We start from the raw sequence: 23,540 nt of genomic DNA on the forward strand, positions 1-23,540 counted from the left end.
TAAATGCTCAGTGTTTGAGGTCACCATTTCTTTCTGCTAAACCATGTTGAACTTTAATGGAACAATTAAAGTAAAAAATCTTCTATGTACTGTTCCCATTCTTCATGTTTATATAAACTTATCTTTATTCTTTGTTACTTTTTAAATTACTTTCCTGACCTTTTTGCTTTTGCAATGGTCAAGCAAAATATATAAATTTTACAAGTTCACATAGAGGTTGAAGAAAAACAGTTGAATAATATTTATAGGTGCAAAGACCACTTCGAAATTACAAAATATTAAAGTAGTTGGCTTTGCATGAGGTACTAATTAATTAATCTAGTCCTAATCTGTGCTTTTGTATTTTTATTTCTTACAGGATAAAGCATTAAGGCATAGTTTTACTTTTTTCTGTGTGATGCACCAGTGCATGAGTAGCACATACAGAGTTAATAAAACATAAACACTAACATGCTTTGCTTTGCTGTTAAAACTACCTCAGGATTTACCAAATAATCCAACTGTTTTTGTGTCTCAAGGATACGATGTGTAAGCCCAAGTCAAGATGAGACATGCTTTTCTTTGGGAGCTACAATTACTGTTGATGGATGCCAGCTAGATTTATTGACTGATTCTTTTTATCTTTTAGATCACATCACAGCCTTAATGATGTCTGCCACGTTCAGAAAGGCTTGTGACATTGATGGTAGAGGAACTGGTCAGCTGGGATATTTTATTTTGCAAAGATAATGCACATCAGGCACTTGGGAGGATGAGCTTGCTGCAGATGAGACACTTTCCGCCTAAGCCAGGCAGGGGGAGCACCAAGTCTGGATATCCTCCTGCAGTGGAGCCACTTCTGCTTTACAAGTGCCTTCAGAATACCCTGACTTCAGTGAATATTTTGTCCTAAACTCTGGAAAAAACACAGCTGATAGCATGGGATCAGCTGTTTGCTGTTTATGTTTCCAGGCTGTATCTGCATAGTCTAAGTTGACTGCAGTATAACTGTAATTTATTATGGTTAATTGGAGTGAAAATGCAGAAACTGGAGCCAGCAGAAACTGATGTAGAAAGCCCTTTGCTACTCAGAGAGGGAACAGTGTTTCTGCATTTTTTATTGTGTTCTTATTTTCTGCCTTTATCCAGATTAAGGTACATCTGCCCCTACTGTTATGTTGCACCCAGTGGTCTTGCTGTGGAAAGAGGAGAGGATTTTTGCTTTCCTCCTTGGGGAATGCCTTAACCATGAGAAGGTTATGGAGCAGGTAAGCACTATCACTGCTCTTTTCCTCTGCACATCTTTAAAAGAAAAGCGTTAATCCCGTTCTTTGGAAAGGAAATTGTGGGAATGTGTTTATCAGGTGTGCACTGGACTCTGCCCACGACATCACCCTTTGTCCTCCAGAGCTCAGTGTCCTGTGCTGGCAGAGGGCACAGGGGGAGGATTTGCAGTGGCATTGATTACATTGAGTGTTTGCTACAGAGCAGTCGTAGGAGTTCCCATCTTCCTGGCTGTTTTGGACACTAAGTTCCCTCTCAGTGTTGTAGTAGTGAACACACTTCCCTGGAGTTTAGAGACCATCTGACTAAAAGATACAGACCTAAATTCTCTGATTCTTTAATGGAGTCGGATGCCAAGCGTTTCTGTGAAAATCTTCTTTGGCAATGTGTATTTTACATGACATGCCACTTTTGGAACAGTATCTTTGTATTAGCAGCAGTGAGGAGAATCACAGCATGTCCACATATGACTGGTTGGGGGTAAAGTAGGGACTGCCCTCAACTGCTGTTCAGTTTTTGCTGCCTTCTTGGCTTGATATTTTCACACCCAGTCACCATAAAGCACTGCTGTAGCGTGTTAGATTTGCCTGTTCTAGGCTAGATGAGGCTGAATGGTGTTTATAATTGCCTTGTAATTTACACAGTCTAGCATGATTTGGCTTGATGCATACAGTGTTAAAAATAGCTTTGTAATACAAGTCAAGCAAATCATAATAAGCAAGTTGCTGGCAATAGTCCTTCTGGTGTAGAGAAGTCTTACATTCACTGATCAGGAGTGTACATAAATTTAATCACAAGCTCCTAGAGGTTAATATTAACTCAATTAACTGAAATCACTTTATATCATATTTTGGAAATTCATTAATTAAGGAAGTTTGTGCTTATGTTCAGTTGCATCAATTGTTTTATGATCCATTTTGTTCGCATCTCTCTCTCTTCAAGTCCTTGGCACCTACTGATTTTTAAAGAAAGCAGTCATGCCTATAGTTAAAAAAGTCTAAATTCTTAACAGGACTGAAAAAAAACCTGTAGCAGCACCCCTTTTTGCCTCGAGATGTTCTGGTTTTCTTTGGGCTTTTTAATGAAGTTTTCTCTGGATTTTTTTATTTTATTTTTGTTTGGTGGATTATATATCAACTTCACAAGCAGACATGTTGCATTTTATGTTCTTAAGTAATCATGGTGGTGTCTTTACATAGATAGAAGCTGGCCTGAAGTTACCTTGGTGGGCATTTTGATGAAATAATTTTTTTGCTCATTAAACTGCAATTTGCATTTAAAATCCTGCATGAATAATGATGTGATTTTGGTATGTTATCACTTATGGAAGGTTTTTCTGTCATAAAAAAGAAAGAGAAAGAAAATAATAATAATAGAAAAAGAAAAGAATTATGTGTAGTTTCCTGGCTGAATAAGTTATCTACTGTCACAGTAAACCAGTAAAACATTCTTGCTTGTCAGTCACTGCTTTTGAACCCCTGTATGTCCACCAAACATGATCTTTTATTATTTCATAGCTCTTTTGAACAGAATAATGTCAATCCTTACTGTATCTGCCAAAAACCTGTCATGATAACTTCTGATTTTTATTTCATTTCAGCAGGAATAAAATTATCTGAGTCATAGACCTATGCAATGTTTTGATTTGGAAATATCAGTTAGCCCCTTTCTGAAAAGACAGGAAAAGAGTATTTTTTAAAGTTTAATTTGAATAGGTACATTCAAAAGTAACCCTTAGGCTGGAGCTGAGAGTGCAGTGGAGCCTCTGAAAGGCTCTAGTTAAGGCCTAATGGATACAGTAAAAAAGACAGAATCTAAAGCAGAAAAAGTTAACAATAGAGTGCAAGAATCTCAGATGGCACTAGAGTTTGTCTCCTCTGAACTAGGTGACACGAAATCAGTCTGCAGCAGCACTAGTTCCCATGTGTTTATATAATTGTGGGAATAAAATCTAATGAAGCCCTTTAAAGCAAAATTTTAGCATTTGTTATTGGTTTTAGTTTCCTCCCATTGCCATTTTGGGTCAACACATTCAGACAGAAGAAGAGCAGAAGCAGTTCTGGTATGAATATTAGTATTGCATATTCCTATTTAATACATGAAATGTGGGAGTGGGAATATTCCTCTTGTATATGTAGGTGTGAGTTATGCTTTCTTTAAATTCTTTTCTTTAAAACCAGTTTTGACTGTTACATGTGCTTGCATGTCAGCATTAGTTTGTGTAAATTAAACTTCAGGTGCATAAAGACAATGACAGCTGCAGAGAGATGCTCCCTTCTCTTTTTCTAATCTTAGCTTTGATCTTTAAAAAAAAAATCCTGGAAGTTAAAATTCAAATATTTTCACTAGGGTGTCAGAAAGAAGAAACAAACAGAAGAACAAGAGAAGTCCTGCCTCTTTCTTTCATCCCAAACCTTGCCTAAAAACCTGAAGGTGCTACTCACAGTATTACCAAGTTATCCTACTACAAAGGACTGCTCAGGATTTATAATATTAGTTCCCTAAAAACGTAGGCTGTGTTTGATTTTTTTATTTATTTATTTTTTTAGTGCTGGCTTCACTCACTTACTAAGGATCTTTTCTATTTATACAGTACATGTTAGATAAAGAAACTATATACTTATGTTAGATATGCCTCCCATTCTGTTACAACTAGATTACTTTTTTTAAGTACTGCTAGAGCAGAACATCAGGAGCAGTCAGTGTCTCGTTCTTGTTCTTCAAATGTGTTGTTGTTAGAAACTGCATCTAATCTAAATATCCATCCTCAGCCCACCCTTCCAGAGCTGTCCATAACAGGGCACAGTTTTCCAGTTCCTTCAGTTTTAAAAGGGAATGGTAAAATCCCTTGCACGCGACTCACCACGCTATGACCTGATGGCAGTGTTTGTTTCCTGTTTCATAGTAGGGGCTGGCAGCTGGGAGAAAGTAAACCTGAGCAAAGAGAGAAGACCTGTATGTCTTGAAAAAGTAACTGTAACCTATTTTTATCTTTTTCCTACTGTCAGAAGGATGTAGGCCTGTATGAATAGGGCCTGCACAGATTCTGGCATAGATGCATTGCATTCAATGGGGATATTGGAACTTTTACCCCTTAGTCCAGAACTTACTCTACTGAATTTCACAGAACTGAGTAAATTGGCTGAATTCAACAGCTCCCGAAAGGAAATGTGTAGAGCATCTTTTTATGCACGAGGGCAGAAAACCTTTTTATGGATTGCTGCCTTTGCCTTGCAGGTGGCTGCAGTATTGCACCCAGGGCATCTCCGGGAAATGTGGATCTTGCTGTTGATAGAGGTGGTGTTGTGGCTGCTCAGCAACAAACCACAGGAGAACAAGTCCTGGCATAAATAATAACAGCAGCTCTGATTCTGCAGGGGGTGAAGCTGATGAGTGGTGTTTTGTCCTTGGCATCAGATATGGGCTTTCTCTTGTTGCACCAGACATAGATTCTTTCGACCAGAGACCCCCAGAGTGTGTTTTGCAGCATGAGCCTTCTGTGGCCCTGCTGCTGGCACGGAGGAGAGCAGTTTCCCAGTTTTCTTGGACACTCTGATCAGCTTTTCAGTGTGCTTTCTGACACAGCTCCAGTGTACTGCCTTGTGGTGGTGTCTGCTTCTATCCAGAGACTTCTCTCGGGAAATAGCTGAGCTAATTTTAGAAGCAAAAACAGTCAAAAGAGGCCCATTTCAAATGCAGCCAGAGTACCTCTTGTCTAATCAGTTATGAAATCTGATTGATGCTAAAGCCTTTTCTTAGCAGAATGTTTATTAATCTTGAAGGGGGTGGGGAGAAAAACAACACAAGAGATCTTTTACGAGGCAGACATAAATGAACAGAAGCTCTTTAAATATGAACTTGTGGGAACTGAGAGATTGATGCAATACATCACAGGGACAGAAAGGCCAGACGACAGCTTTCTGAGTACATGTTGGCATAAAATCAGATAGAGAGAAAAGAAACTATGGTACTTTTTGCCTGACATGACCTGAGGAAAATTACTGGCCGTTGTGTGGCTCTTGCATCGTTGTCTCGGGCATATCATGTTCTGTAGTGATTAAAATACAACTTCTGGTGACAGCAGGAACCCAAATGCCCTCCTGAATTGTGCAAAAAGTGCGACAGTTGTTCCTTCAGCCCAGGTCATGTTTCAGTATGTGCTTCAGCAACTGCTTTTTATTCCGTTTGATTCCTATATCATTGTTCTGAATGAAAACAGAGGAAACACAAAATCTTAGGGCAATATTCTGTTTATAAGAGGAAAGGTCACCTGTTGTCAGGGTCTGTGAATATTGCATGGATTTACACTGTTCCAGGAAGGCAGGGAAGACAAAATCGAAATCAAGCATATTTTTAAATCTTTCATCTAAGCTCTCTTTTACTGCTCTTTTTCAAGTTGTGCTGCAGAATGAACAGCTTCAGGAGAATATGTTTTGCACCATGAGTAGAACTAGTGTTATTTCCATAGCAGGGCTACTGTTGAAGACTCTTTTCTTATACTGACTACAAGAGGCTGGGAGATGAAGAAAGTCCTGAAGAGAGGGCATCTGTCATCCATTTTCTGGTGTTTGCTCCTGAATAGACCTTTACCATGTTCCATTTCACACAGGTAGGGGTTTTTTGCACTGAGTATTTTGTCCTATTTGAGTCTCACATAGCTGTTACTAGACTTTAAAATGTTACTTAGATGCAGGCGTGAGAAAGAGACTTTAACCTAAATAAAGTAGGCTTGAAACTAATGTATCTGAATCCAGCTTTAAACACTCCCATTTTGGGCTGCGCAAGTTAAAAGGTGCCACATTATTTGGAACTGTACATACATTTCTCCTCTGACTGATACATGCAAAACAACTAATTCCCTCTTATTTTTTGCTGAGATGATGCTTCCCAGTCTTCCTTGTAATCAGCTTCAGAAAAAGAGCAGTTTCTCTCTGTGCGAAACGTCTGCCGTAAAGCTGGTGCCATTCTAGGACATCTTGTTACATCTGATTGTGCCTCAAATGTCATCTTATTTTTATCTCTTTAGTCTGGGCCAGAATGAACACTGATGAGCTATTTCTTGCGTGATTTAAGTTCTTGGAGCACAGCTGATAAGAGCTGCAACAGTCATGCGATGTACGACTTGTTACAGCTCTCTGCTGGAGTGGGTTTTACCACGCTCTGGCTACAAACTATAGTGGGAGCAGATAAGCCTGTGCTGAAAGGTTTTGAGAAATCCTACTGAGAGCGTTTTTTGAGAGCTGTAGGACCTTTTTGAAGATATATGTGGAGATCCAATGTGAGGCACGGAGTGAGAGCCCTAAGGCAAAGAAACTGCTCTACTGTTCATTTGCTTAAAATTACTTTGGTGCTTAAGTCACTTCTGAGCCAAAAACAACCAGATATTAGACCTCAGTGAACTTGTGAATGTCAGAAGTATTTTGGGAAATTTTGGAATCCTTCATCATAACCACATATTTGGCCAAGATATGATGTGTGGCCCCAGTTCAAAGAAACTGTAAATACTGCCATTTATCCAAAGTATTATTCCCTCGCTATGTCTAAACTTCAAAGAAAAGCAGTTTCTTAATAGTTTGTATGATGCTATAAATAATATTTTTCTTTATTGCATAGTGAGAAAAGAAAAGCATTTCATGAGTCATACTTATTGTGGGGTCTGCAGACAAAGCTCTCAAGGCTTTATGAGTTTCCACAATGTGCAAAAGGCTTAAGATTCAACAGTCTGGCTTCTTCCAACAATAAATTAAAGGCAGATTGTTAAAATACTTTGACATGAGTAGCTGAACCTACTTCAAGACACACCTTGATGACTGAGCTGCTCTCAGATTCAAGCAGAGGAAAGGAACTATATGCAAAACCTCCTTACAGGTCAGATGAAGGAAAATTTTTGTCCAGAAATTCCTTGGGTTTGGTTGGTGTTATCAGTCAATAGGGTGGAAGTAATATGTTTACTGAATGCTGTAATGCATAACTGTGAGGATTGTTTGGGTTTTTTTTAATTACTTACTTGAAATGAAACCTGCTTAAGAGAAGTGACACTTAGCCATGATTTACTGCAAGTAACACAAATCCTGTCCTGTTACAACTCTATTCCTGTTGAAGTCCATTGCAACAGAGAGAAAAAATTGATCCTCCTTATTATAATTTGAAACTTTGAGCCAAATTGCCAGATAAGCTGTGTCAATACCATTTCGATCAAATATCATATCTCTAAATGTGGAAATTCCTATCAGACTGTATCTTCTGTAAAACAACAAAAGCAAAACCTGATAAGACAGCGGTTTTCCAGGTGTGCAATTCCTTGTCCACAGTATTATCTTCTGCAACTAAATACCTTTGAGTGACCCAAGTGCTGCAGTTTTTTACTGTTCTGTGCAAGTATCAAAAGATGTGAAGTTCAGTGGGTGCATCTAGATGTTTAACCAGGTCTTCCTTAGCTAGAAGGGTAGTGGCAGTATCCTTCCTTTTGTCTGAACAACAGCTGAAATAATAAACCACGCTCTGTGACTGGACATGGCTTTATCTTCAATACCTCTCTGACAGGAGAGAGAAGCAATCAGAGCCATGGTAAGGACAGGATCACCAAGAAGTGATTGAATTTGAATTCAATTCTTCTTTGAAGACATTTTCTGTGTCTTCAGATATGTCATCCAGAAATATCCATTTTGCAATGGCTCTGAGGAAAGCGTGTGATACCCTGGACCACACTGAATGATCTTCTGACCGACCAAATCTATTCCATAACATTGTCAAAGAGTCCAGTAAATACATCTGGGAAGCATTTCCATTTGTGTGCAAAAGCAAATATAACTGACCCTTTAGTACACTTCTGCAGACAGTCACGTCTATGAACTTTGCATCTGCAGAGATTGCACTCAGATTGCCTCAGATGCTGTGCCCAAACTTAGAAGGCTGAAATGAAACTTTTAAGTTTAACTTTTTTTTCACCCTTTTGGGAATGAGATCCTCTTGAAAAGCTTTGGTTTGTTGATCTATCCCCAGCTTTGGAGAACTTTCTTGTCCCCACTATGCTTCCAGTCTCTGCTTTTCTAACATGTAATAGTCTCTCATTCCTTTCAATTTGTAGACTAGAGAGAACAATGCTATATTACTGTAGAATATTTTTTAACTTTGTTTTTCAGGAGATTTTTACAGGTGAAAATACTATAAAACTAGTAATTGGTCCTATTCAGTAAGGAAATGGAACATTTAAGATTTCTAGATGAGACCACTGAGATGAGGGATTGTGCTGCCAATATTTGAGTAACTATTAAAACACAGTAAACACTGTGAGAATGGATTGGTGCAAGTGATAGTAACTGCAGTATTTCAGATGCTCAGTACCTGCAAGTCAACAGCTTTTGTGCCTTCTCCCTCTCTGCTTGCCTCTTTGCAGCATTTGCAGTCGTTTTTTTTAGGACTTTGTGAAGACTTTTCCTGTTATGTTCTTTTTACTGTCTCTTAAGTATGATTTTGCTCTATGTACTTGATGAATGTTAAACGAACTGTAGGGAAATACTGGATTACTTGGGAAATCAGCTCTTAGGGTTGTTTTGTTTAACTGTACAGTTAAGTCCATGAAACAGCAAGATATTCAAGCACAGACCTCTTCAATGCAGAGCTTTTTTACAAATAGTAAATGACTGCTTCAGTGGTATCTCACCTAACACACAAATGTCAATATTTATAGGGGGTTTTCAGTGTGTCAGGGGGTACTTAATAGCATTTCCATGCAGGGGATCATGATTTTCCACCATCAAGAAATCTAAAGCCTTTTATTGACATGGGGTAAAGATACTGGCAGCAATTAAAACCAATGCTAGAACAGTAAACAAAGGTTGATTTTGTATATTTGTCACAGGCATTCATCCAAACTAAGCTGTTTCAACTTGAACATGCAGGTTGGAATAGCTGAGCACAGACACAGAGGTGCTACTTAAGGACAAGATGAAGTAGTGAATAAGTTAGTTTTCAGCCTCTGGCCTTCTCTAAGAGATCCACTTGTCTCTTTGGAAACCACTGTAAAAATTCAGATTAACCTCAGTAGAAGATGAAAATAAATATTAGCATGCTGTTAATAACCAGTGTGATCCCTGTGGACCAGCTTCCACTATATTTTCCCTAACTAGTGTCCCAGTGTATCCAATGCAAGTTTAGCTTCAATAAGAATAATTAGTAGGGAAAGCTGGGTCTCATCACTGTACTGCTGGTCCATGAGTGTAGGACTCTATTCTCTTTTGCTCCTTAGGAGACTAAATCTCCATGACTTTGAAAACTTCTGTGTTTTCAGTCTTGCTACCAACATTTTTTCTGATAGTCTCAGTTGAACAGACATACTTGTAAAGGTAAAACCAGCTTAAACCAATCTAATTCCACCTGGGAATTTTTTAGGAGTTTCTCTTTGTCCTAACCCTCTCCTTCTGAGAAGTTCTTTTAGGATCTCACTGTTCTACGAGTCAGGTAGTTTTCTCCTATCTCCAAATTCAGCCTGTCCCCAGGCCACAGATGGTCTTTTGGTCTTAACTTGTAGAAATCTATGCAGGAAGTGCTCACTGTTTCTCTCAATGTTTCTTTCTTTTGTTTCTTGTTTGGCTTTTTATAGTAAACAAGGAAGCCTTTCCCTCAAGAGGCTGATTTTGGCCTTTTTATTCATGTTCAGCTAGTAACTTGTGTTCCTATGCTTTGCACTAAATCCTTTGTGCAGAAAATCTGAAAAAAAGTCAACTTTCTTCTTCCTGTGCAGAACAGTCTTTTGTGATCCATGAAGGGAAAATAAGAATTGTTTTAAATTTACCTGTTAAATTCACCTGAATATTTTTCAAATATAAAATACATACAGTGGTGGGACATCCTGGAATCTTGAATTTTCAAGTTTAAAACTGATAGATGTTAAATGACCAATAATTTGTCAATATAATCTCCTAACTAAGTCTGAAGGATTAGTGATGATCTCTTTGCTAAACGTATCTTCTACATTGTAGGATATTTATCAATTAGCTTGTTTATTGGAGATTTTTGGTCAGTGGTTCTTTTAAGACAGGGCTGCTGAGACTGTCAGTTCTGCTGACTTACAATAGTTTTAGCACTTTGGAATTTATGACTTCAGAAATGAATGCCGTGGGTTCTATTGACGATTAATAACTAAAAAATTATTTCTGGGGGACAAAACAGGGACTGTTTCCTTTTCACTGAAACTAACGTGTCATGGGTTTGTGCAAAATGCAGTTTTTCATTTGTCTTGGTCACACAACATACCAGCTGATGATAAAGAAAGTCGGAAAAAAACCCTCCTCTATAGGTTTCAGATTTCATATTATTTACATGAAACTATTGTGAAAGTTAATCCTGTAGCACAGCAGAAAGGGTTGTATTACAAAGTATTTTCTCAGACAGAACACTGTTTCTAACCTAACTGTATGATGAGGTCAAATAGACCTTTCAGTTGGTTGAGATATTTTTGTTTCTTGCTTGGAGGAGAGCAGAGGGAGGAGGAGATGCACAGGAGAACTAAGACAAGAATTTTTCAGTGTATTTAAGGAGATCAGTCATAGAAATCACGTGTGTATCGAGCACATCTGGTCCTGGTCTTCTAGTTTTAAGATGAGGATAAAATATTGAATAACTAGAGTCAGAAAAGAGCAAAGGCAAAAGAAGCCAAATCCATTGTCAGCAAGTATGTTTCCAAATAAAGAATAGTTTAATTATCTTTCCTTGTTAAGCCTGTTTTCTAGAATTTAAAAATAGCCAAGAGCACTCTTTAATCAACACTGCAAATTATGATCTGGCAGTGACCCTGTGTCGAGCATCCTGCAGGTCTGTGCTGTCTGGGTGGTCACAGTGGGGACAGATTTATGAGTTTTCCTGAATGCCTCCTGGACAGCTGGGAAGGAGGCCACTGTTCTTTTTTGGCATATAAATGAATGCCAGTTGTGGGTAGTGTTGCCTAAAAAGACCTCAGAGAAAAAGACTCTGGGCCAATTTAGTGTATAAGATAAGATAAAGAGAGCAGGTCCTTTAGTGAGGCCAGAGGAATACACACCCTGCATGCCTGCCCAGGTAGTGGCTCTGGGATGTCATAATAAGGTCCATCCAATCCCAGATCTGTCCATCCCCAGTTCTGCCCTGTTCTGCCCCCTTCCACACCCCTTCAGGAATTGGGTCTGGGGGCGTTTGGGACCCCTTCTTCCTCATCATCTTCTTCAAAGCAGGTACAGTCCTTGGAGCTTCTCCAGAGTTCTGGGCTTGAAGGTTACTCTGTCTGCGCGATATCTCCTGGTCCAGGCCTAGAGTGAGATGTTCTTAAACAGGTGTTTTTCTACAATTCTACCTTGAAAAGAAGGCTAAACACACTAGAGGAATTTAGAGGGATTGATAAAGGGTAAGGGATATATTACAGCTACATTAAAATCTACATTTACTACACAACTACTTCTAAAATCTATAGAAGTTAAAAAATCCAAAATAAAGCTCTGAGGCATCAATAGTGGCAAAACTGAAAGTTGGGTCTTGCCCTTTACCTCCAGACAACTACCTCCAATAAAAAATAAAAAGGTGGGATTTATCTCACCCACTTCAGATATATAGGTGTAGTTACTGAGCACAAACTGAGTGCAGAGAAATAAGTTTATCTGGAGTGTTGTTTGCTTGCTGTTTTAAACATCTTTCCATTTAAAGCTGAGTAAACAACTTTGAAATGTCCATTTCTCTTCACCAAACTTAAAAGAAAGTTTGGCAGCAAGTCTAAACATAGAATTTTTTTATTTATAAGTATGAAGTTGGGCAAAAGTTCCTCCCCCTCAAAAGAGGCTGTTTATAGAGCCTCCTTTCTGCTTATTCTGTTCATTAGAGCTCAGGTAGAGATGCTAATTTTGCAGCACTTAATTAAGATACAAAAGAGGCCCTTATGTCATCTGGGGAGCTGCAGTGGTGCCAGGTAAATCAAATTCTCCCACCCCAAGGGCTTCCTGGGGATCCCACACTCAGGGGTGACAGAAGGCCAGAGTGCAAACCTTTAGCTCCTCTCTCTCCTCATGTCTAATATATGGGGAATTACCACAATGTATCAACTTTGCTTTATTAAAGTATTTCAAACCAATGTTTACCAAACTCTCAGATTTAGACCATGATGGTCTAAAAGGTGCTGTCCACCAGTGCTTCTGGGATAAAACTGCCTAGTGATTCACAAGAATTTTAAAGAGTTGCTGGTGGATCTAAAAGAATTCTGCCTACCCATTTAAATTACGTATGTGATGATTTTTCAGTGCTCCTCCTGTTTATACTATCCTTAAACTTTTTTATAAAATTAAATGACCTGTTGTTCCTCCAGCTGTTTAAAAAGAAAGAAACAATTTCTTGCTGCAGGCATTAACTTATTTATGTAATTGGGCCAAATCTTAATTGTATGTATATCTGTATCATTCTACTAATTTCAGTGAGAAAGAACTCACTAGAACTGGTAACTGAACAGAAATTCTGCTGCTTAAAAGAACAATAGAAATGTCATTATATGTGTTTATAATGTCCTCTAAAACAGAATAAGAAATTTAATGAGAAAATGTCTGGAGGAAGGAAAATATTGCATTATCTCTGCATATTGTCATCTTCAAAAACTACTCTGAAGGAAGAATGAGTCATTTTGGAAAACAGAGAAGGTAATGAAATATCCATGAAAGGTCTGAAAACTGAATGGTTACAGTGTCTACTATAAATAGATTTTCATAAGCTAAATAAGGGATTTCAGTAAAATATCCAGGTGCTGACTTGGACAAGTCATTAAATGTGTTGGGAGGTGGGGTTGCCTGAGTTTCATATTCTCGTGGAATAATTAAGAATTCTCAAGTCACAACAAGTATTACAGTGTGGTCCTTATTTTGGCTACCAGTGCTCCTCCTGTATCTCTTCTTTCTCATGTTATCTTGTTTGTTACTTCTTGTGCATTGCAGAGTAATAGTAAATGTCTGCAACTATTGTACCTTGATGCTTGATTAAAGCAAATGAAAATGGAGGGGGAGAAATTTGTGCAGTCAGAAGAAAGCTTTTATAGTCAGGTAAAATATTATCAAGAAGAGAAAAAGTAATCCCTATGAAATGACTCTATTTCTAAAAAGAGGAACAGCTTATTTATTAGACTCTGGGCTGGTTCTTCTCAGACGAGCTGGTCATGGAGCTCATCAGTCATTTCTACCAACATCACAGCACCAGGAGTTGTGGAAAGAAATGCTCAATCACAAGTGTTCTGATCTTTCCCTGTGACTCTGTGCCAGTAACCCTGATCTTAGGTTTTTCTTCAGCCCTGGTCTTTCTAGCTCTGACATGCAGTGAGAGGGACACTTGTAAGCACTGATGAGGAGAACAGTAGCGTCCCACTCACATGAGTATTAGTTACTGCACGAAGAGCTTTATGGGACTGTAAAGTGTGATTCCTTTTCGCCCCCTCAACTTCACAAGTTCTCATATTTCTTGTCCTCTGTTCTTCCATACTATTTATAACCTATAGCTACGCAGATCGCCCTCACTGTAGCTCCCCTGCTAGTTTAGAAGAATGTTATTGTTGCCTTTCTGTCTAAAATTACTCTAGCGTGCTTTATTTTCTCAGTTTCCTCTTATTCTTCTCCCTCAGATCATTGTTCTTGATGTTCTTTCTAAAATTATTGTATTGATTTCCTGTCTCTCTCCTTGTCTTTTTATTATTAAGATGATAAATGTTTAAAGATAGCCTGTCATTTATTACATATATCACATCTCTCTTTTATCTTAGAAGAAAATTGCTACCCTGAATTTAAGAGCTGAATCACAAGTGTAATGGCTAGAAGAGCCATCAAACACCTCAGTGTTCTTTGTTTCATTACTTCATTTCCAGGTTGCTGGTAAAAAAGGACTATTTGTATTCCAGGAACAGTGATATGATGGTTTGCACTTAAATCTCTGAAACTGCCACTGAGCATCTGTCAAAACAACTTCTAAAAAGAAGCTGCTGTAACAAAGATATCAATCTTACTTAATTTTACATTAAGTGCAAAGCCTAAAAGTTTCAGGTCCATAACTTTGCTGCTTCTTTACCATTCAAGCTTCAGAGTCAAATGATCCCACGTCAAAAGTCAACTGCAACTTGTAGGCTGCTACTGCTTTGGGTTTAAAGGCTTTAAACATATGAAACCGAAGTGGTGTTTTCCTATCTGGAACCCTAAGCCAGACTAGGTTCCTTTGATCTGGTAAACTGTTACGTGTTTTGATTTAAAAGGGAATATTTTGCACTTTTACTCACTTAGAGCCAAGTCTTTGTAGGTGTGAGCTCACATACCTGCTGGGGGAGCCTCCTGTCTCAAGGGGCAGTGCCCTCACTGCAATGTATAAACCTGGTCTTTGATTCAAACTTAATATCTCACATCTGCGCTTCTGCTGATGTGCTGCAGTCAGATTGCTCTGGAAAAAGGCAGCTAAGGCTTGTCCTGCAGAATTACGTGGTCCTTGGGGGCAAAGGAGGGGAAAAGGGGCACATGAGCACCTGAAAACCCACATGAATCTAGGGAGACAGGGAGAAATGGAGCTATGGAATAGAAAACTGGGCGAGGGGTATGGACCCACAAGAGCAGGGAAAGGTGGACACTGCTCCTTGTGTGCTTGCTCAGAAACATCAGGAGGTTGGTATTCCAAGTCTCCTGCTGGAGGCAGAGGCTGGAGTGCCCACACCCTGTGTCTGAAGGGCAGCGTGGGCAGTGCTGATCTTCAGTGCAGCTGTGCCACCGCTTGAGGATGTCATCTAAAGAGTCAAAACAAAAGATAGTCCAGCCCACATGTTGGAACATGGCTGGATACCATCAACTTGAGTGGAATTTCACTCCAGTGATGAGTGAAATGGAGTACTCCATCATGGAGTACTATATTTGGAAAGATAAACATAAATGTATGCTTATATCCTGAATGCAAGTTATTCAAGTTAGATAAGACAGGAGAAAGTAAATATAAGTAATGCTATAGACCAGGGTGCCAGCTGACCTTGTGTTTTCTCAGCTCACTTCTCAGTATTTGTTCTGCTGAAAGGAATACTTGAGTGTTTCTTTGTAATGTTTGTGAAAGGATTGATGTGTTCATCTTTGTGCTTTTCTGTCTCAGCACTGCAAACAAGATAATGAGTGATTAATGTACTCTGGTAACTCCATGGGCACGCTGAGCGACACGCCAGCTGCTCCCGCTGAAGCCCAGGGGTGAGTACAGCAAGAGGAAGATGCATAATGTGTACAGTGTGTAAAAGGATCTGTGGGGAGGTGAGGATGTTTACTCAGCCATAAAGAGAACAGGTTTGTGAGTGTGTGTGTGACTCCATAGAAAACCCAATATCCTGTTTATCAAAGGAAGTCTCTTGTTTTTTCATGGAACGAGTCGCCCTTGCATTTGCATCTTGGGACAAGAGAAATAAGGAGAAAAAGTAAAAATAGCTGCAGTATCAAACCTTCTTCCTGAACCAACCACCCCCATGGAGGGTGGTTGAAAGGCTCGGCTCAGGCAGAGAAGTGTAATTGTGTGGTCAGCTCCCAGGTGGGAGCCCTGCTTTATCTCTGAACAATAGAATAATTTCCATCTGCTTGGTTGGAGCAGAAACCCTCTCTGTTTCTGACAATACTTGGCATAGCGTTGACTCTAAAACTGTGATTTTCCATTGTTTTTTTGACCCTCGGATGACTTTTTTCAGGGACAAAAGCTTACTATCTGCATGTTTTGTGTTCAGTGTCACTGGCTTTTCTGCTGCATTGTCATTAGGAGAAGGAAAGTGCAAGACAGTGGCTGTATGTAGACAACTTCACTCATTTCTAGTAAGGTCTTGCTGAGTGGCACCAGAGGGTGATGGCCTGGCCACTGGAGATGTGAGCTGTAGAGTTAGTGATTTCCAGATCCCTATTAGAGATGGAAACCTCTGCCCCTTTAAGGCTTGTGAAAGTCATCTCAGGCTCCCAAGACTCAAAGAGCGTTTTTTCCATCTTGTGCATAATGACAGACAATAAATATTGCATTAGGCCCCATCAGGGCTGTAGCAACAGCAACGCAGAGGCTGTGATGCACATGCACAGCCTTGCAAATGGTTTTATTCATGATGCTCAAGATGGAATAAAGCCACGTTCCTTCTAGCTCAAGAGAGTAAGGAGAGGAAATTCAGATGCTGGCTGACTATCCCAGTGGCTCCCTTGTGTCACAAGCGATGGGAGGGTTTTTGGGGGGAAGGACCGATGGGGAGAGCAGGCCCAGGCTCCAGCTGGGGGTCAGCAACTGTGGGAAGGAAGGAAGAGCTGAAGCTGCCTCATCAGGCTTCTCAAAGAAGAAAAAGCATGTGACTTTGCAGAAAGAGAATATCTAAGATATTTAAGTTAGATTAAGTTAAATTAAGGGAAACCAAAAACCTCATGATTTTATTAGTTTTAGGCATGTGTTACTATCCCCTGTGGTGAGCCTGATAGCTTTCTTTGCCAAAGAATGGCTATAATAAAGTATCCTTAAAAACAAACCAAACATTTTTATATATGCTGCAAAGCTGTTCTAGCAAAATGCAACCCCTGACTGAACTTTGAAATGTCTGCTTCTAGAAATACAAGCCAATGCCTTTATATAGCAGCATACTGACAAGGATAATTTATGTATTCCACAGTATAGAAAATCCTGGAGGCAGTGTTATTTTTAGCTGTGTAACCTTTAAGTATATTCATCTATATACTGGTAAATTGGATTTTAACAGGTGAATGACTTAATACAGCAAGGCAGATGAATTACAGATGTAGACAATGTCTGCCCAAATCGCTATTTTTTCCTGGCTCTAAATTATTCATCTGGGATGGCCAGAAGCCAGCTATGGGGATTATTGATAAAAGTGAGTTAAGAATAGATTAGAACATTTCTCTTGTGCAGTATAATGTTTCTTTGTTGACTGCGTTATTTTCCATCTTCCATTAAGCGCTAAAAGCCAGGCTTTTTTAACCCAATTTTAAGCTATTCATGTTCTATACAAATAATAATATTATAAATGCTTGAGTTCCTCGTTTGTAGGGCAAGGGGTGTTCTTTTAAAAGACATAATATTGCTGTAAACAAGAAGACAAACATTTCAGCATTTTGCTTAGGCATGGATCTTCTGTAGAACTTTTCTTCTGAGAACTTGCCAGCTGTCAGAGCTGGGTGGCTGAAACGTGCAATACCTTTTAATTTTAGTTGGTGGTGCCAGTGCAGTTGGTATTCTCCTGTGAGTATTAAAGTTTTAGTCCAGCTGTGGTTTTGCATATTTTTTTCTTCTTCTCTGTCCCTTTTTTCACTATTGCTCTTTATTTTTAATAGAACTAGATTACTGAGAAGATTAAAGAAATCTTTGGCCTGCACCAAAAAATGAAGAGACAGAGTTACGTAAGGGGAATTAATTCAAAATGTGATAGTGGAAAAAAGCATCATTCCTTTTAAAGCATAAAATGAATGAGGTTTTATTCTACAATATGTGCAATAAATTCTAATAACTATGAAAAATAAATGAGGACTGTACAGTGGTGTAATAAATGTGAAGTGATTCTGTCTCTATGAAGATCATAAGGGTCATTTTTTTGCTACACTAACATAGTGCTTCATTGCCTCTGAGATTAATTTGGGTTCCCACCTGTCATACAGAGGTTATAACTGAAATCAAGAAAAAAAAACAGAAAGATAAAAAAAAAATCATTTATGAGTTAAAAAAAAAAAGATACAGAAACAAGTCCAAAATCCTGATGTTTCTTTTGGATTGGAATTGGAGTATTTTAGTCCTTGGTCCTTGAATAGCTGTAAAGGAGTGGTAAAACCATTAACAGAATAATTCTGGTGCTCTGTACCAGAAATATGGAGAAAGGACAGCAGGCAATTCCTATGTAAACACTAGAGGTTAAAGATTCAGCTCTTAACTCTGACCTTGCCTTTTTGTGTCATCAGCATATATTTCCTTGGTCTTTTTTCCCCAGTAATGAGAATAATGTTTTCTCTTACATATTGTCAGAATTACTTTACTTATTTCCATGAATGCTTTTTTCAATCCCAAGATGAACATTTTCCTGTGTGTAGTACATGTTTCCATGTGACTTCTAACTGTAAGGTAACTGTAAAACAAACTACAATTCATCAGCCTTGCTGGTAATACAAGAGAAAACATCATCCCAAACATCTTTCCTGGCAGTCTTCCTGCTTCTGACCTTTCTCCAGCTCTGGGTTTCTGATCTATTGGATATGATGAGTAACTTGGTAACACGAGTAAGAGTTTGCCTTTAGATGAATGGAAGCTGAGGTACAGGTTGCATATACGACAATACTGTTTTTAAAATGTCCAGCTGCCTTATTTTTATCACTCCTGGCTTTGTATTAGTGTGTAACTGGGACAACTGGAAATACTGTAGTGATGTGAACTGTGGTGCTGGCTCTCAATGAAATGTCATTGCCATTGCAGTCATTATTTAAATGGCCTTCTAGAAAAAGAGATTTAGGTAAGAAATAGCAAACTGGGAAATGGAATTTGAATGACAACATGATCTAACATGCACAGTGTTTACAGAGGTGGTGCAATAAATTACCCGAGTTAACATTTACAATCACAGAAAGAGAAGAAAGCTGAAAGTAGAAGATAGCTCCAGTGCAGTTTAAAGCTGATACTGTCTCTCAGATGATTTTTTTCCCTATTTGGTAATGTGCTAACTTATGATACAGAATCGTATCATTGAACATTTGAGGTTTTTAAAATTACTGTTGTTATTCCACTAAGTCTCACTATTTCTTATATTCCCTTGCTGTTCTTCATGTTCCAGCCAGGGTGTATCTTGGTGGCCAGGATGACATTTATCAGGTGTTCAGTGTTGTTTACTATGGCAGTCTTGCCAATGCAATAACTTGTTTTGCTGCTCTTTCTCCTTCCCTGCCCTACCTCTTCCTTCCTCTGCCCTTTTTTCTGCTCACACTTGGCTGTGAAGTCCTGCCCCATCCTTGAACTAGTTGTGAACCATAACTGAGCTAATTTATGTTTCTAACAAAATGAGCTAAAACAGAAGGGCCTGACAAGTGCCAGACCCAGCTGAACAAGCTGGCTGAGAGTAGGGGGAGGGCTGGAAAATAATGGTCTATGCAGAGGGGTTCTTCAGTTCTGTCACGAGAGACAAGCCTTACTGGCATTGTGGCTGTTTGCTTTTGTTTGCTAACAGATTATAGAGGAATTTTTGAGGGATACATTCCGTGCAGGTAGCTCAGGGGGGAGCTGAGGTGTGAGTTCTGGGGGGCAGGAGCCTGAGGAAAGAGGCCATGAACTGCTGACCCTTTTCATGACAAAGGGCATGGGGACCTGGGGCACAGCCAGGTGAGGGACACTCAGAGACACAGCAGGAGCTGATGGCCCCAGACTCTACTGCACTTAGACTGTGAGGGTATAAAAGCCACGGGGTTCCTTTGTTCGGGGTCCTTCCTCAGAGGCACCACCTGGAGTTGTTAATTTCTTAATTAGTTTTTGCACCAAAATTAAATTATTTTCAGGATTGAGACATCTGAGGAGACTCTGCTCTGGGAAACCTGGGGCCGAGCTGGTGAGGAAACCTGGTCTGACTGTGAGTGTGGGGGGATGTAGCTCCGGAGGGGCTTCGGTCCCAGCTCAGGTGGTCCAGATGTGACTGCCAAAGTGGCTCTTGGATGGTTGGATGGGGAAGCTTCCTAAACAATATAGAAACACTTGCCCAAAATGCATCAGTTTGTTGAAAATGTGTGGTTTAAAGAGTACGTGTCAGAAGGAGCGCAGCCAGAACCAGGACAAGCCCTGAGGGGCACAGTGGGAAGCATTTCCCCCATTAACCTTGGCACTGTTGTTCCTTGCCACTGTTGTTTCCTTTCTGCCAGTATGAAAAGTTTTCTCTTCCTGGACTTTGCATTGTGTTTCCCTGAAAGGTTTCAGTCTCCCTCATGGAAATTATGCAAATATCTGTGTGCGCACATAAAAAAACTGACAATGGCACAAAAAGTACAGGACTAAAATAGGTTTTGCTTATAAAAAAAAAAGAATCTATGTAGCAATGGGAGACCTAATTTCCCTTTTACATATTTAAATTATTAGGAGATAATTCTGTTCATGAGTCTGCCAAAGTCTCATTCAGAAAATGAACTATAAATTTTAAGAAGTGGATGCACAAATTTAGTGACAATGATGAAGTAAAAAACCCTGGCATCTAGAAGCAAATTAATTTGCTGCCCCAGATCTTTAACAGCCGAAGGAGTTCAGCTTGTGTTTCAAAACAAGCTGACCTTCTAGCAGGGGCCAGGCATGAAGCTTTTTGCCAAAGGTGAATGGTTTGGAAAACTGAGCGTGTGTGAAAAGGGAAACAGTGGAAACTATTCAGTTTGGAGCGCACTTGGGCTCTGGACAGCAGCTATGTAAAAATGTCAGCCTCTGACTAAGTAGGTCTGTTTTCTGTGTGTATAATCAGCCTCAGCTTGTTCCCTGTTTCATGTCCTGCATACAGGTTGTACTATCACCGCAGTCGATATATGGGTGTTGGTGTTTTAGTTGCTTGGTGCTTCACAGCCAAATGCAGATGAAGCAGACACTAGCCCAGCCCTGGCCATAAGTGGAAGTCTTGCTTTGCAGACTCTTCTCTGCAGATCTCTTCTTGTTTCAGCCTTGCAGGTGCTAGCAGTGCCATGGTCCCAGCAGAGTCCCTTTTGGAGATGTTTTCAGAAAGATGGGGCTCTGCAGGACAGAGCTGCCAAGCGTGCTAGAGGCCACCCTGCTCTGTGAAGTGTGGGTGTCCCTTTGCCAAAGAGCCTGATGGGCAAGCATCAGGTCTCTCTTCTGTGAATGTCACTCCAAAATTCCAGAAAGGAAGCACCGAGACCTTAGGTCTAGAAAAGCACGAGTAAGGCCACTGAAATCAATATAATTTTTCCTAGTGATTTGCTGGTGGCTTGAGGTCCTAAATTGTGACAGGAGCCATCCAAAACCATCTATTTTGATGTAAATATGTGTATTACACATTGCTATGTTTATACTTCAGTTTTCTGTCAGATTTTAAGCTCTTCTAATAACTCCTGAAGTGTAAGAGACAGGTATAAATGACCTGTAATTGAGTGTCGTTTGTCTGACAGGGGAAGTTAATAACGTTAGTCTTTGAGGGAACTATAGCAAGAAACATAAATAGGAGCAGAACACTGTGTTCCTTCGTCAGTGTCTTGCACTAATCCTAATACGTGAGCAACCTACCAACACAGCGTTATCAGATCAAAATGGCCAGCCAATAATAAATCAGCCCTGGCATTAGCAAGGCTCTCGCTGTACAACAATGTGACCTCCACTCTGGAAGAGACTTTATATTTTGTCAGAGATGTTTGCATTTGGTAAAAAGCAAGTTGCAGCAGTACTTGGTAGATGTGCAGCACGGGTCGGAAAAACAAAGGGTGACATGGGGAAGGTGTAAATTCAGAGCATGTATTGATGAGTTATCTTCCAGCTACCCAGAACAGCTGCAGGGGCCACTAAGTGTTTCCAAAACACAGCAGAATTGGGCAGACAGCAGATGCTCGGTGGCATGTGGGTTATAGCTCAGAGCTGGACATTATTGATTGTAAATGCCTCACTCACTGCTGGCATACAGGGGCAAAAGTAAAGCTCTCTGTGCAAACGTCTAATACTTGAAAAACTGAATGTAGGTATATAATGAAACCTGCTTTCAAAGTTACTGGCATTTCCATCTACAGGAAAAAATGTCTTTTCATCTTAAAAACTATTTGAGAATAACAGTGAGTGCAAAAACCCCAGTATAATATATGAGACTATAATTTGCCCCCTTTGAAATGTGCTGGATGTGGAAGAGCAAAGTTCAGTATTCTTTATAGACATCTTGGTGGCACTGGGTGTTTTTTTTCTAACTATGTTCCTGCATGCTATCAGCATCCATCAATGCATTTCAGATAGATCCCAAACCAGAAGCTTTAGGGTTTTTCCATTCCCTCCCCTGCATTTTCCAAACCTTTGTAATCCCAGTCACAGACTGTACCAAAAGTCATGATGGGTGGATAAAGCATTAACAAGAGTATCAAGAGGTACTGTTTCTATTGAAAAAAAATAAGAAGTATTTGGTTCAAAGTTATTGGTTCGATTTAAACTGTTTTGAAGTCAATTGTGAGAATCTACTGACCCTACTGCAAGATGAATTATTCCAAGAGATCCAGCACAAACATTCAGAGCTACTTAGCTAGAAGTAGCAGGGTATCTCAAAACCAAAAAACCACACTAAAGGCACATATTTGCTGTTTGTGTACTAAGCACAAAGAGAAGGGCATAGAGCACGCCAGGAGAGAGATAAGGTAACTTCTATTTTATGCCATCAAATCGCGTCTGACAACACGGTGTATCTATTTGTGAACAGTGTAAATGAGCCTGAACCACATGGGAAAGTGAATAAGAAGGGATCTGTGCTGTTGGATGTACAGCTGATGGCAAAGGATGTGCCCTGTACTTTCTGTACTGTACAAAGCAGGAAGGAAGGGCAGGTTGCACGATGGCAGTACCAAGCCATCAGGATTTCCTCCCTGAGAATTTCTGGTGAATGTCAGAGAGCATTGTGTATTACACTGATAGATATTGCATCAGTGCATAAATTATGCATGTACATCTGTGTCAGAAGAACGTAATCACGGGTCCAAAACTGGGCATGCAAAAAGAAACGCTTGAACTATGGTTGCTTGTAAAACTTTGCTTAGTCTTCCCTGAGTAAATACATCAAGACATGATCTTTAAATCTAGAATTTAAGTACTGCTTTGATTTCCAAAGACATTTGAAATGCGCACTGCTGTCCAAGTTTGGGCACAGCTGTGGCCAGCTCCTACCCCCATCTCTGTGCAGATCATTCACAGGTAGGTGACATATGAAATCCGCATGGAACTGGTATTTTTTGGTGCCCTTGTGCATTCTCTAGTTTCTGTACAGCTTTGCTGTTGCACAGAATGTCTATAAACATAACCCACGGTCACCTTTTGTACTTTCTCATTTTCTCCCCAAACAAGAATGGTCTGGTCTGGACTTTGCAGTAATCTCTGATGTACGAGCAGTCTATCTCCAGTGATGCAGGGAAGGAGTCACAACCTCAGCCAGCGATCCGAGCTTGGTGGCAGGAGGAGGTGTGGGGCTCTGCCCTATATTTGAAGGCAGAAGTGCAAAACTTCACACAGACCAAAGGGACTCAAGTATTCACTTAACAGATGCAGAAATCTGCAGCTGCAGAACAGTTTCCGAGCCAGAGCACCCAAAACAA

At 39.8% G+C, this 23,540-nt stretch overlaps 1 long non-coding RNA gene across 1 annotated transcript in view; it reads left to right on the plus strand.

Moving 5' to 3' along the window:
* Nucleotides 1-567: 567 nt before the first annotated feature.
* The window catches only part of LOC108497730, a 28,655-nt gene continuing 5,682 nt past the window's right edge, over nt 568-23,540 (plus strand). Inside the window, exons 1-3 of the long non-coding RNA XR_001874947.1 lie at nt 568-1,247; nt 5,732-5,872; nt 15,376-15,467. This is a non-coding gene — a long non-coding RNA (uncharacterized LOC108497730). The remainder of the gene's footprint in view (nt 1,248-5,731; nt 5,873-15,375; nt 15,468-23,540) is intronic.

Source organism: Lepidothrix coronata, unplaced genomic scaffold (genome assembly GCF_001604755.1).
Source record: "Lepidothrix coronata isolate B3197 unplaced genomic scaffold, Lepidothrix_coronata-1.0 Scaffold52, whole genome shotgun sequence".
Lineage (NCBI taxonomy): Eukaryota > Metazoa > Chordata > Aves > Passeriformes > Pipridae > Lepidothrix > Lepidothrix coronata.